The sequence below is a fragment of the Epinephelus moara genome, chromosome 24, assembly GCF_006386435.1.
Source record: "Epinephelus moara isolate mb chromosome 24, YSFRI_EMoa_1.0, whole genome shotgun sequence".
In the NCBI taxonomy this organism is placed as follows: domain Eukaryota; kingdom Metazoa; phylum Chordata; class Actinopteri; order Perciformes; family Serranidae; genus Epinephelus; species Epinephelus moara.
The window spans coordinates 40,021,814-40,036,817 of record NC_065529.1 but is presented as its reverse complement, the minus strand read 5'-3'; the positions used below and the strand labels follow the sequence as shown (position 1 = coordinate 40,036,817).

At 40.9% G+C, this 15,004-nt stretch overlaps 1 long non-coding RNA gene across 1 annotated transcript in view; it reads left to right on the top strand.

The window, feature by feature from the left end:
• Positions 1-15,004, top strand: part of LOC126386368 (uncharacterized) — a 128,732-nt gene that overhangs the window by 37,299 nt on the left and 76,429 nt on the right. The window lies entirely within an intron of this gene.

The window sequence follows — 15,004 nt, the reverse complement described above, 5'->3', positions numbered from 1 at the left end:
AATGACAAATCCAAATGCTGAGAAAATTCTGGATACACTGAAGTAAAAGGGGTCCGCATTTAACAACAGCAAAACTATATCAAAACATCTGTTAACGAACTCTCGCACAACTCATGCTGTATAATCCAAGTCTCATTTATTCAGTCACACGCTCAGTACTTCTCAAACATGCAATTTCGCTGAAACTATTTGAAACAGGACAAAAAGTGAAACGCATCTATGGTCTCTTCACAGCCAAACTCCATTGACAAAAACCGTACTTTTACCCGACTGAGCACAGGAGCTGCTGGTCTCCCGCTGTTACCTTTGGTTACTTAGTTTGTGTTATTGTGTGACTTTGGTGTTTTAAAGGGTTAGTTTGGATTTTCCAAAGTCACACAATAACACAAATAAACCAACATATCGAAGAGGCGGTAGACCAGCAGCTCCTGTGTTCAGTCGGGTAAAAATCAGTGTTTTTGTCAATGGAGTTTGGCTTTGAAGAGACCATACCTAAGTTTCACTTTCAGTTCAATGTTAGGGTGCTTTCACACCTGCCCTGTTTGGTTTGGTTCAATCAAACTCAAGTTCATTTGCCCCCTAAGTGCAGTTCGTTTGGGCAGGTGCAAACACAGTAATCGCATTCGGGTGCACACCAAAACAACCAGACCAAGACCTTCTTGAAGAGGTGGTCTCGGTTCGGTTACAAAGAACTCTGGTGCGGTTCGTTTGTGGTGAGAACGTGTTCCGACCTCGATCTGAACCAACTGCAGTCACATGACACATTGTTTGGGTTAAACATGAGCATGTTACAGTCCTGGAGGATTATTAATGTGCACCTCCTCCTGTACTGCCTTAATATGCACATTCAGCACATCCAATGCATCAAAACATTGTTTTCTAGTTGGAGCCGCACCTCGTTTTCAAACTGTATGGTTTGACTAAAATGAACAGTGACAGCAATATAGTCCACGATGAGCAGCGCTAAAATCAACCTGCGTAGTTGTCCCTCCATTGTGACATTAGAAAGTGTCACATTTATCTTGCAAGTGTACTCTTCTTCAACGTTTTGTTTACTTCCTGGATTTTTCCCACATGGAAATTCTGACCAATCAAGAGCAGCTTTCTCACACAAGGCATTTGATCTGGTCCGCTTGTAAATGTTGCCGTGAGAACACGAACCAACTCTAGGCTATTATACAACTTTATAACAAAATTAGTCCCTGATTCGGACCAAAGCAAGACAACTCTAGGTCTGAAAGCACCCTAAATAGTACGGTTTAGCGAACATGCATGTGTCTGGGAAGCATTTGACTGCATAAATGAGACGCATGAGTTGTGTGAGAGTTTGTAAATGGACGTTTTGATATAGTTTTGTTGTTGTTAAACACGGACCCCATGACTTCGATTCATTCAAGAATTTCTCAGAGTTTAGATTTTTCTTACCACCGGAGTCCTGAGAAAATCAGTTTTCTTCTCAAATTCAGTGTAACACATGGCTAGTAATTGATGTACAAATGGTCATTTTTAGAGGTGAAGTATTCCTATAAATATGGGAACTCGGTGTTTTCATTCTTGCCTTTTGTGTCATTGTGAATTAAAGATAACAATATCTCTGTGTGAAAGTACAGTCAGATCTTTTACCGTTCACCATCAGATACCCAACAGAAGACAATGGAGGTGAGGAAATCTGTCTTCCGTTGTGACAGCGTTTGGTTTAAAGTGTCACAGAGAAGCTCGTCATGGTCACAGAGCAGGAAACAAACACAGACAGCAAGTGCGCTCCTCCTACAACCTTACAGAAAGCAAATCTGGTAAACATTTCTACCGCTGGCGTCCTGTGATTTAAAGCCTATAGGCCTGGCTTCATATGGCTTTATTTGTTTATAGTATATTGTCTGTTCTGCACATCTGTTGCAGCTTACAGAGTTTAAAAACACAGCCTCCATTTTCCTTTTAACTGCTGCACTGTTTCTTCAGTAACAGTACGTTGCAATCATCGTATATCTGCTGGTGTTGTAGATTATTCCTGACAGCAGTGTGTATTTTGGTTTAGCTTACAAGTGTGTCTTAACCAGATTTGAGGGTTTGCGCTCTTCGGTCCCATGCGTTGTGTGTATACACCTCGGAGGAGCGTGTGTGTAATGTTTTGTGAAATGTATGATGGAGTGTCTCAGGAGAATATAGGCAACCGGATTCAATATCAAAAGAGAAGCATTGTGCTTTTGTGCTGGTACTTTCTCACGAGGAGTCCCCTTTAGATTTACCCTATACTTTAAAGACCACAAAAATGCTGAGCCGTTGCCAAACATTTTGTGAACATGTATTTTTTTTTTTTACTCGCATGCATGCTTTCTTTTTATTTTCTCTTTTCTTTTTTTTGTTACAGTCAAAGCATGTGAATTTACACATGCACATCTGTTTCTGATCTATAACAGAAAACAAAGCATATTGTCCGTCATTAGTTTTGGAGGCAAACTGCTGAAAGAGACATTGATGTTACAACCTGTTTTCTGAAAACATGGGACATGAAAGCCGTAGTTGTTAACTTTTACCAAAAACACCTTTTTATGCCACGGTGCAGGCGACAGCCATGGTGGATGACATTATGTTTTCAGGTTGTCTGTCCGTCCAATTCTCATGAACGCGATATCTCAAGAACCCTGAGGGAAATTCTCTAAAATTTGCAAAAATGTCTCCTTTGAATCAACGCCGAACTGATTCAATTTTGGTGGTCTAAGGCCATGGTCACTGTTACCTTGCGTCCATCTCATTCTCATGAAAGCGATATCTCAAGAAGGCCTTGAGGGAATTTCCTCAAATTTGGCACAAACATCTACTTATACTCAAGATTAAACTGATTAGATGTTGGTGGTCATAGGTCAAAGGTCAAGGTTGCTTTGACCTCATCTTTTTCATTTTAGTGAACGTGATAGCTCAAGAACACCATGAGAGACTTTCTCCGAATTTGGCACAAACATCCACTTGGACTCAACGATGATGACGTAATTTTGGTGGTCCAAGGCCAAGGTCGCTGTGACCTTGCGTCTGTCTTATTCTTATAAAAGCAAGAAGGCCTTGAGGGAATTTCCTCAAATTTGGTACAAACGTCCACTTATGCTCAAGAATAAACTGGTTACAATTTGGTGGTCGACGGTTAAGGTCAGTATGACCCCACAAAACATGTCTTTGGCCATAACTCAAGAATTGATGTGCTATTTATGACAGAATTTCACACAAATGTCTAATAGGATAAAATTATGACATTTTACATCCAAAACGTAAAAGGTCAACTTCATTGTGACAGCATTGTGTTCTGAAAAAGTACTTTTCTGGCCATTACTCAGCGTCATATCTCAGGAACAGAACTGGAGACATTTGGTTAGATACTGAATTGGTGACACTAATCTTGGGTGCCCACCTTGAAACTGTGCTGATTGTGTGGATCTTCTGTGCTGCTGGGGTGATGCTGTGCGTGAGGCATCTATGAAGTCACAGACATAGATGTAAACTGTAACTGCAACTTGACTGGTTCAGGGAGACATTCCTCTAAGAGGCGGTAATTCTAGTATTCATAGTTAATGAGACTGTCAGTATATCCTGACAAGAGAAAATGAGACAGATAATGTGAAAAAATCATGCTCCTCTGCCTCCTCATAGTGCTTCTATTGGCATTTGCAAGAAGCCACCATGCCAATCACTGCTTGTGAACTGTGGTTAAACTGTCAACCAAGGCAGTGCTGATCAAATATAAAAAAAGATTCTGTTACTGCATCGCCTATTTCTTGACTTAAAGGTTTTCAGAATCATATTTCAGTGTACTGTTTAGCTGTAAAATGAGAAAGTTTGTGACCCTGCTCCCAAGTTGAAGACAGCCGAGCTGAAACGAAGCACCGCCACCAGCCGAAGTTAAGGTTCTCATTCAAGGCGGATTTATACTTGTGCATCAGCTCTATGGAAAACCTACGCCATAGCCTACACATGTGGCCAAGATTAGTTGATTCATAACACACATTAAACATGGCTTAATAGAGACAATTTCAAACACAAGTACACAAATCAGCTTCACTATAACTCGCAACATTCACAGACAAACAGTTGTCTTTATCTGGACACATTTTCCCCACAAATACAACATGCTAATGTTATTAGCACAAGCCTGTGGCATTTTAAATTGTATGAATTAGCTTAGTGGCTAGTGGACATTTCCTCTACTCATATGAAGCCAGGGACAACAGCAACATTTAACAAAGGTAACGGTACATAATGTGGCTCCATTACAGCTCACAAGGTTCACTGACAAAACAATTGTCTTATACTAAACATTTTCCAAACAAATACAACATGCTAACTTTATTAGCACAAGCCAATGGCATTTTACATTGTATAAATTAGCCTAGCAAGTAGCGGAGATTCCCTCTACTCATATGAAGCCAGGATAAATCACACACACGACTTAAAATACTATTTTAGTGGAGGCTTTATTGTCTTCACAATTTATTGTTTCTTATTTGTGAAATTAAAGTAAATTAAAGCTTTGTTTCCACTGAGGGAAATGGTTTCAGCTTACAAGAATAGAAAGCTTTGTTTCCACTGAGGGAAATGGTTTCAGCTTACAAGAATAGACAGGAGGTCTGCACCACCACAACGTGTAGTTACCATTCTGGGGAGGTGCACTTGAAGCTACAGCATAGGCTCGGCTCGTAGGTATGGTAGTGTCGAATCGACAGTGGATTCTTGCAAATGCCATTAGGAGCACGAGGAGGAGACACAGGAATATGATTTTTTTTCCCCACAGATTATCTGTCACATGTACTTCTTTCAGGTTGTACTGACAGTTTCAGAAAACTTCTCCAGGGCATCAGTTAGACTCTATCTTATTTGCTGGTAAATTAGTTTGGTTTCTTAAAAACACAAATTTTAAAAACCATAATATTTCACTTCTATGATGTGTTTTAGACAGAAGGTCACAGATGTTTTATCCAAGAAGTCTTATTTTTTGGGTAATGGAAGTTTAAGCTGCTAATTGGACACCCCTAGGATCACTGAGGCTTGGCTGACAAATCAGTAGGCTACTTTAAATGGCAGATCCACCTTACTAACTAGAGAGCTAATTAACAGAATATGTCATGGATTATATCCTCAGAAGACTTCTGTTCTTAGTTTCTACAATTTACAAGATTTTAAAGCTTAAAAATTTAAAGCCTTACTGATAAGTTCAGTATCTCATGGGAGACAGAAACTTTAGTTTACGGCTTTGTTTAAAACCTAAATCTTCCAAATGTTTTGCAGTACCAACAGTGTCGGTATTTATTCTGTCTGAGAGGAAGAGTTCACCAGCAATGGATTATTTGTGCGCCCAAGGCAGAGCGTTGAACAGGAAGTTGTAAAACAGCGACTCTCCTAATGTGACGATCTTTTGTGTGGAGAGAATTTCTTTGCCACACATTCATAATTACCAGTGTAACTTCAGAGATTCATGGTTTTGTTTTGACTCAAGAAAAAGCAATTGGCATGCCCTGCTAAATTAAGGGTGAGGACTTTTTTTTGAAGTCTTTATTGAAAGGGTGTTCCTAATTCAATTTTGGTTAATATGTTTGTGCACATGCAGACACACAATTGCAGAAACACACATACACACTGTTTTATGGTGCTTTGAAAATGGGTGCCATAAATCCCACAAAGCACACTGATTGGCTACATAGGAGGGGAGCCTGTCTTGAAGTGATTTCATGAGAGAGGAGCTGAGAAGGAGGGAAAGTGAGGGGAGGTTTGGGAGGAGGAGGAGGAGTAGTGGGAGGGGATTTAATTTCAAACTGCAGCAAATGTTGATCGTTACCTCTCGGGGCTGAGCAGCGCAGGTCTCTGCCCTCGAGTGAGCGGGAAGGAGACAAAAGAAATTCGGAGGAAAGGAAGTGCTGTGTTGATGAAGTCACTTCTTCCCAAAACAAAGTGTGCGTCAAGGGCATCCCCTGTGTGGGTTCCCCTCACAGTCTCAGGGTACAGTGTGGGTTCGGGGTATGTCTGTGTCATGACCTGCAGGACCACCACGACGCTCTGCAGATGTTCCATACTCACCACATTCACACACACACCCTCGGGCGGCAGAGCTGAAACAGACACTCTCTGTCACTAGCACATGCTTACCCTTTGCCCTCTTCCTGCATCACATTTTCACAGCCTCTCACATGATCTTTCTCTCTTCATCCAAGTTTGTGCTGGAAACAGTGAATGAATGAAGAAAGCTCATTCTGTCTCAGTCGGCCTGTTTCCAAGTCCAGTGTGCGATAATAACTTTGGCCAGAAGATGGCACCACTAGACTGGTGTGCTGTCCAGATCAACCCACTGGACATTAGCGTCATCAGTGCATCGGTAAATCCCTCAGTTATTGCTTCATACTGTCAATTTCTGTGGAACTGAAAGCTCTCCCACCTGCACGTATTAAAAGAATCCAGCTGTTGCTGTTAGTCAGTGAGCAATCAAGGCAGTTATGACCAAAAGTCTGCAAGTGACTGTGTCATTTCTAGTGGACAAAAGAGAAATTACCACAGCAAATTGGGGAAATAAAATGCCGTCATGGATTACCTCATCCCATAAATCCTCATACAAGTTGTTGCTGATAGAGGCTGAGCTGTGGTCATTTGAGATTTATTTCTATACAGTCATCAGGGGATTTTTTTTGTGTCCTGGTTTGGACAGCTGTCTTTTGTCCTTGGCAAGAACAAACATATCAGTGCCTGTTTGATTGTGTGCACTCTGATAATGCACTGTGCATTTAATTAAAGCAGCAGGAGACTGATGCTCGCAGACCTCAGTAGCTTGGAGGCTGCGTTCCAGGGATCCTTCAGGGAATTTGAGGCTTGTAGTGGGTGTGTACATTATAGAGGGGGGAAACAAAAGTATGACACATTGGTATCTGTATCCACTGATAGTGGCTGCTTGTGTTCTCCCCAGCTGAAAGGAACGACAACCCCTAAAGAAAAGCAACTGTATAATGTGTATAAAAAGATGTGCCGTTATCTCGCAGTCCTGCACAATAATACACTCTGCAGCCTCAAACATTACCACTGATCACTATGTACTGTATATATCAGGACCTCCAGGATTGTGCTGCCTTTTATGGGGGATTGTTGTGGCCAAAAATGCCTGATCTCACAGCAGCTTATCAAAAAAAATGTGATGCATATGCAGTTTTTATAGGCACTTTTTTTGCAATGAAAATTGAAAAAATAGTTGCATTTCTTTGAATTAAAATTCATTAACAATCAAAGTCTTCTCATTCCAGTGAGAGTAAGACCACACTGTCCTGAGTTTGTGATTTATACAACACTTGCGTCACCCCAGACCATACATATTTAATCTAACTCACCTTGATTCTCTAAGCACGTGCAGCAGATCTGGATGCAACATCCTCTGTCATGGTGATTTATCATGTCTGTTGTCAGCACATTTCAGCCATTCTCCGAGTGTGTTTTTGTGGTAGTCAAGTGTTTCTCAATCAGTGTCATTTGCGTTCTACCACAACGCTGCACACAATGGAAAACAGCTTACCACTGTGTGGATGGAGAACATCAAGGAATTGCCTTGCAGTCTTTACCAGTTATTTTTGCCGGTAAATGTGAGACATTTGTGTTGTATGGCTTGGTGCTGTTGTGCGGGGCACTGCTATGATTGGTGAAACTCAATGGAAGCTAAAATAATTGGTCAAATTTCTGAGAAAGTTGCGGTAATTGGACACAATCTTAACCTTAAATGCTATATCCTAGGCAACTGGGCTTGCTTGAGTTTCTTGAAGACGTTTCGCCTCAAGGCTTCCACAGTTCTAGAGCCTCTTGGATGAGAGGTGAAACGTCCTCAAGAAACTCAAGCAAGTCCAGGTGCCTACGATATAGGACTTAAGATTACCATGACCTGGATGACTGAGAACCTTCACTGACATTGGACAAAGTTCGCACAGAAGTCACAGGGATTGGTTTAATATAAGCTTTAATCAGGTTATATTTAATGTGGGATTATTTCACTGCCTTTAAGGGCTGCAACGAATCATTATTTTTATCATCCGTGAATCTGATGATTATTTTTTCAATGAATCATTACAGTCAGATTGCTTCTTTCATTTAACCAGCAGTCTAAAACACACAGACATTCAATAGACGAGCATAAATACACAAAAGGAGCTATGAAATCCCAACATCTGAGAGGATGAAACCAGTGAATACTTGGCATTTTTGCTTAAAAAATAACAAATAATAATGTCTTTGATTAATTGTTTGTCCAAAATCCAAACATATTCCACTGACAATATTATGTTGTAGTTAAAAGTAGTGAATTTTGGAAATGTAAGACAACAATAGTTGACTGTTGTTTTTCTATCAACAACTTGATTAAGCACCTGTTACAGCAAGAGTGTATTGTACCAGTTGTCCTGTTATTGTGTCCACTAGAGGCTGACATTTTTTCTGGAATCCTGTGAAATTCCGACGGGATTCCCACGCGATGGGACTATTCATCACGTGACTGGGACAGGACAGGACAAAAGTCAACAGGGACTGGTGGGACAGGAATCATAATAACAATAGGTCCGTTTTTTTTATTTAAATACGCAGGTTTAAACAATCAGGATCAGAATCAGAAATATTTTATTGATCCCTGAGGGGAAATTGTGATTCGTTACAGTCGCTCTGATGTGAAGAATAGAGAATTATAAGAAGTAAGAATAAAGTATGAAATGGAAGTATATAGATACAAAGCAATAAAATAAAATAGAAAAATGGAATAGAATAGAACTAAAAATATAGATTAAATAGAAAATAAAAAATAGAATGTGCATTATGCTACAGTGTTTGACACTAGTATTTATGATATGAAAATATTAAAAATAAAATAAAAATAAAAAAAAAATTTTTTATGGGAATGGGTTCCCATCATGTAGTTTTCTGACTTTTTTTTTTTTTTTACTTGGTCATGGGATTGGGAGGAGACGGGACTTTTCCATGGGATGGGACAGCAGTGTAAACCCACTCCTTTGTCACCCTCTAGTGTCCACCGCTGTGTCTTTATACATAGTTGTATTATTACCTCCACCATGGAGGTTATGTTTTGGTTCAGGTTTTTGGTTTGTTTGTCTGATTGTCAGCAGGATTATGGAAAAACAATTGGCCCAATTTCAGAAGAGTGTAGCATGGGCCAAGGGAGAACCCATTAAATTCTGGAGTGGATCCAACTGAGAGGACAGATACACTAATTATTTTTCACTTTGGCTAACATTGCGAGATGGGGTATTTGGCGCTAGCAGAAGTGTGTGCTCTCTGAGTGACCTTCTTGTTTGATGCATGTAATGATATGATAACACAGCTAGTGCCACTCACCACTCTGGACTAAAGGACGTTGAAGCAGCCTTGTCCATTGACTATTAACAAAACTCTGCAGGATTGTTCAAGGTGCATAGAAATTCCAAAGCCTTTTTTCCATTCAGCTTTCATTCTACAGTTAGAGCCACAGTGTGAATTATTCTTCAAGATCTGCAGTCTGTGCAGAACGTCCATTTTCCCCCGAATCAAATATTCCGGGCAGCAGGAGAAGCCGAGGATCTGTTCTACCAGCGATTGCACAGAAATTGAGTGTTGCACTGTTATTTCACCGTACGTCATAATATGGTGTCATCAATCACGGGCCAAAACATGATTGAGATATTATGACAACTGTCAGGGGTTGATAGAAGAATAATGGCTTTCTAATGGCTGTAGTCGCTCCATAAACCTGTTTGCTTCCATCCAACCACACAGTCTATCAAGAAGATATCCTGCGGCTCTCTCAGCTGTCAGTAGAGGAGGTTTGAGTCCTAATGATCCTCCTCTTTGTGTGTGTGTGTGTGTGAGGAGTAAGTGAGTGGGAATCGCTGGCTGCTGAGTGTAGGCACTCTGACAAGCAAAGAGAGAAGAGAGGAAAGACGAGGGGTTAGAGCCTGGCAGGTGTACAGAGGACCCTTCGATATGCTGATGACACCCCCACCTGGATCTGACAGGTATAGGTTGGGAGGCCTGGATGTTCATGCAGCCGTCTTCCTCCTCCCTCCTCCCTCCTCTGCCTCTGTTTGCCCAGAGCCCCGAGGGTTAAACATGAATAATAAATTCTGGCTCCTTATGGCAAGTGTTCAGGAGCCCCTATATGCTGCTCACATGCCATACCAAATACTGTCACAGCAGGACAGCAGTGCAAACTATTCTTCATTCCGAGAGGCTGCTCATCACATGGTGTTTTGTTTTTTCTCTTATAGAATTCAAAGAGAAGCTAATTTTCTCCAGGATATTTCTTTGTTGTTCTGCAAGCTCAACTCCTCTTTGATATCAAAAGTGCTTCTCTCGTCAGACAAGGTGTGTTTAAATGGTGCCGTTTGCTGCATTTGTAAACATCAGGTTTCCTTTGTATGGTTGCAATAAAAACCCTGTCTCCAGAAATTACGTTTGTATAATAACATATATCACTGGATTGCTTTCATGATTACGTTATGGTGACAACACAATTACTGACTGGATTCTGTTCAGAGACAACATTACTTTTGAGTTAATGAAACACTACATTCATGTGGATTTGCAGGGACGTGGTCAGTAGGAGGTGGACATACAAAGTGCAGGACTGCGACACCAGAACCTCAGGTTCATGTCCAGACTTCTGGCTTAAGTTTAGGCAACAAAAGCACTTTGGTAAAGGTCAGGGAAAGATCATGATTTCGGTTAGATGTTAATTATAATGCTGTAGCCACTCGAATGGATAGTGTAGGGCAAGATTGCCTGTTTCGGCAAAAACAAATGAAATGCATTTTCACTGAACTTTTTGCTGATTCGTTTAGTATCAGCATTTTTGCAACTTGCCAGGTACCTTAATAGCAATACTTCGAGTGAGTACACTCCTATCTGTATCTGTTTAACCAACCTAATTTCTGTATCTGTATCTGTACTTGGAATCAGTTTAAGCTGGAAGTGGGTGAGACCTAACCAGAAATTGTTACTTTAAGCCTGAAATTGATATGGGTTGGTCAGTTGCTGTACTTATTAATTATGAGAAGACATATTAAAAGACTGATTTTCTGCTAATGTTGGGCTGTTTTGCTGGCAAGCTGCAAGCGTTTATACACACAGAGCCGGATTGGCGAGTTGATCCGAGGTGCCCAATTTTCCGCCTCGTAGGGTAGTCATATTGGCGTAACCCTTTTAGTTTAAAAAGACCGAGGCAGCGTTGCCAGGTGGGAGATGTAGGATTATCGTACCAGAGACTCAAAATTATGGTATTTTTAAGGGAAATTATCGCACATCCGTCATAACCAAAATAACAATCCTACTGATAGGCTCTAGGCAAATATAGTCACTCTAGTGTTTACTTTTTTGGTTTACTTTTTTTCCATTTGCCTTGCTTCTGTTTTTTCTCTTCTTCTTTTTCTGTTTTGAATCTAATTCTCGCTCGACTTCCTGACGGGTCCTTACGCCTCGTGGGGTGGGTACAGCTGACCATTCAGCCAATAAATGCCCATTGTTCAGAGACAAACGTCACCTGTATCTCACGCTAAGCAAAGTGCGATTGGCTGGAAACATGTCACATGGGAACAAATGCCTTCAGGGCTCACAAAAAAAACTCCGGCATACTGATTACAACCACACATTCATGAAATGGTCAAATTATCGTACATTTGGCCTTTTTTGGGATTATTGATCGTACATCGTACAGAGGGCCAAATTATCGTACAAATACGATAATTATTGTACACCTGGCAATGCTGGACCGAGGCGGCCTTCCGCAACGGGAGGGGCTGTTGATGACTTGTGGGAGGAGCTGTTGATGACGCAGCACGTGCAACCTACTGGCGGTGGATAAACAGGAAACAGCTGATAGCAGAAATTAGTGAGCAGCAAAAGGGAAACACAAACCTGACAGACACTGTAAAGATGAGCAACTGGGGAGACAAAGAATTGCGCGCCCTACTTGCCCTCGCAATCGAAGAGGCCATTAACCGTCAGATGACGGGGACGGTGAAGGACGGGCCAACTTACGAGAGAACTGCCGAAGGACTGACCAGCCGCGGCTTCCCTCCCATGTCACTGTTTACACCACACGCTGAGCTACACATTTTGTTACTTGCTCACGCCCCCCATTGCCCCGAAAAAGGCGCATTCTGTATGAACAAAATTAGGTAGGCGGCATTTTGCTGCACTCCCCGATTTTGTTTTTATACTGCCAATGCTGAAAAAAGACTGATTGGGCTTTCCTGCAAATTTGCACAATTCCTATCTAAAAAGGGCTAGAGATTGAGCAAAGCAAACCCAATGAGGATTTGCCTTCATCACGAGTGGAGATATTAGCACATTTTACTCGGCTGATGCCCATATTTGTAAAACGTACATTATATGTGCCGGATGCTCATTTCAGCTGAGTGCTCAGCTCAACCCTAGTTCAGTCAGGAATACCCTCATCATAGATTTAACCATTTATTGCAACAAATGGAAATGCAGTTATACTTGGCACTGATGGCTCCACTCTGAAGATGGATCACACAAGCAATACAGGGAGTGCAATGCAGAAAACCCCCTGGGGTGTACAAGAGTGGGCCCAATGCAAGATGTGAAATACCCTTTTAACCCTTTTAACCTTTAAGACATGTTAGGACTCTGAATTAGGAAGGTGGAGGCTTGGGTGGAGGAGGCAAAGCTTTGCTGGCAGCAGCAGTGTGTGGCAGCAGTAGTGCAGCAGGTATCAGTGAGTAGGAGGCCATATTTAAATGGACTGCTTTATTGTGAGAACGGCTTTGATTGGTGTGTGACTGATTAGAAGCAATGATCCAATCAGCTGGCTGTCAGCTGGTTACAGCTGAGGTGTATGACCTCCGTGTCCTGCAGGAGCTAACGCAAAGCTTCCTTTTTATAGAGAACATAGTTCGTTGAGGACTGCGTTTCCCACAAAATCTTATTGGCTGTTTCAAATTGAGGAGACAGATAAAAGATAAACAAGATAAAAAGCCATATTTCCCGCAAACCCTGTTACTTTCTGACATACGGTCAAGAAAAACCTAACATATTTTCTTTTCCTGTGCCACTATTTATAGATTTTTAATTTTTAAATTTTTATTATTATTTTCTCATTTTTTAGGAAGATAAATAACCTGTAAGTAATGGTTCCATTGGTGCTTCTTTTGCTGCCTCACACTATGAAAAGCTTTAGCTGTTTATTGGAAATTTATTTGGAAATACAACGCCCTCTTCCTGTGCAGCACTAAAACAATCCAATACACGTAAACCCAACCTGGCAGCATATTACTGAATTTCTGCCTAATGCAAACTGTGTGTAATTTTCTCAAAAATTTGCTGATTAATTTATTATTTACAGCAATAAAACTTATATACTGTTGTGTGGTTAATTCATGTTAAGATATTACATTTTAGCACCTTTTCAACAACATAAGGATCAAATGTAATGCACTTTTGTCAAACTCCAGATACAATGTTGTAATTCTAGCTTCAGTATTGTGATATATTTCTGAGTGAAACAGGACAGGCAGGTGGGACTTAACACTGGGAGGAATCCAATTTGATTGTGGGAAAGTGGGCATGTCATAACAGTAATAACAGTGAGGCTCTGACAGTGCAACACCAACGAGGTAATAGCATCCATCAGGGAGCAAGAGACAAAGCACACTGTAGGCTGTGCTCCATGTAAGGTTAGTTGCTGAAACAGTCCACTGTTGAGATCCAGGCTCACCAAACTGACCTCAGAGAAGTAGCGGTGACGAAGGCTCCATGCTGCATTGCCTGACATCATCATGTCCCTCAGACTGTCCTGATGCTAGTTAGCCAGTTAGCCGATTAACAACACAATCCAATGTGGAAAGAACAGAGCATATGTACAGTGTGCCAGTGAACAATAACACAAACCATTAGGAAACATTTCTGCTAATGAGCTCAATGGCTAAAGAAAAATAATCTGACCTTATATAACAAGTTTGTTTTGGTCTCACTCCCTCTTGACTTTAGCTCTTTGTTTACTTTCCTCACTTCTGTTTCTTTTGTCGTGCACTGAGCTGAACTGCCAATCAGTGATTTCATTCACCAATGGGCTCTGGTGTTGCCGTTGCTGATTCAGAATGCTGAATTGGGCTAATAAAACTGACAAGGGGCAACGACTGGGGCGTCAGATGCTCACCGAAGGCCCAACATTGACTGACGGCTGACCAGTGGTTTGTTGTTAAAATGCCTTGTGCACAATCCTGAGCTGTCAGAAACCACTTTCCTCAAAGTGAATCAGTTCTGGCCAGTGTTCCTGTACCCACGGTCTTTTGGGTAAACAAAGACACACTGATGTAGCATGCTGTTGCTCGTTAGCTAAAAGCGCTAAAAGTTGCAGATTGATTGATGGGTGGATGATATTGTTGGTTGAAATTGGTTGGTACTAGCTTACATAAGCACAGGTTGTATTTTATTTTACAGTAAGAAAACATGATTTGATTTTGATATAAGAATACAAATAAATTGTTTTTTTTTTATTTAAAAGGGTCAAACAAGCATTTTTCATTTCATCTTGCCTTAAAGGGCTTACTAAAATGTTTCATAATATAGGCTACTAATGTAGTATCAGATTTGCTCTTATTGTATGGGGATACTGTTCTGTTGAATAATTAAGTCACACAAAGCAGGAGCACAGCTTGTGTGTGGATGGCTAATGTCATTTGTGAATGTGTCCAACAATTATGTTAATTTCTAAGTACAAAGCTGAATGATAGACGTACCCCTGGGACTCTCTGATCTCTGACATCACCGTCTTGCCTTTAGAGCCCTTTCATGAAAACCCAATAATAGTTTGACTGCTGAATTATTCTCGTGCTCCACTAACACAATAAGAATCGATTATCCAGTTATGTGTGGCTGAGTCCAGATTGGCTTGGAAATGATGTAATCTTTAACAGCAGCAGACATTTAATCTGAAAAACACAAAGGTAGAAGCTCAGTGTTCATGAACTGTGGCTCATATATGTTTCTTTGG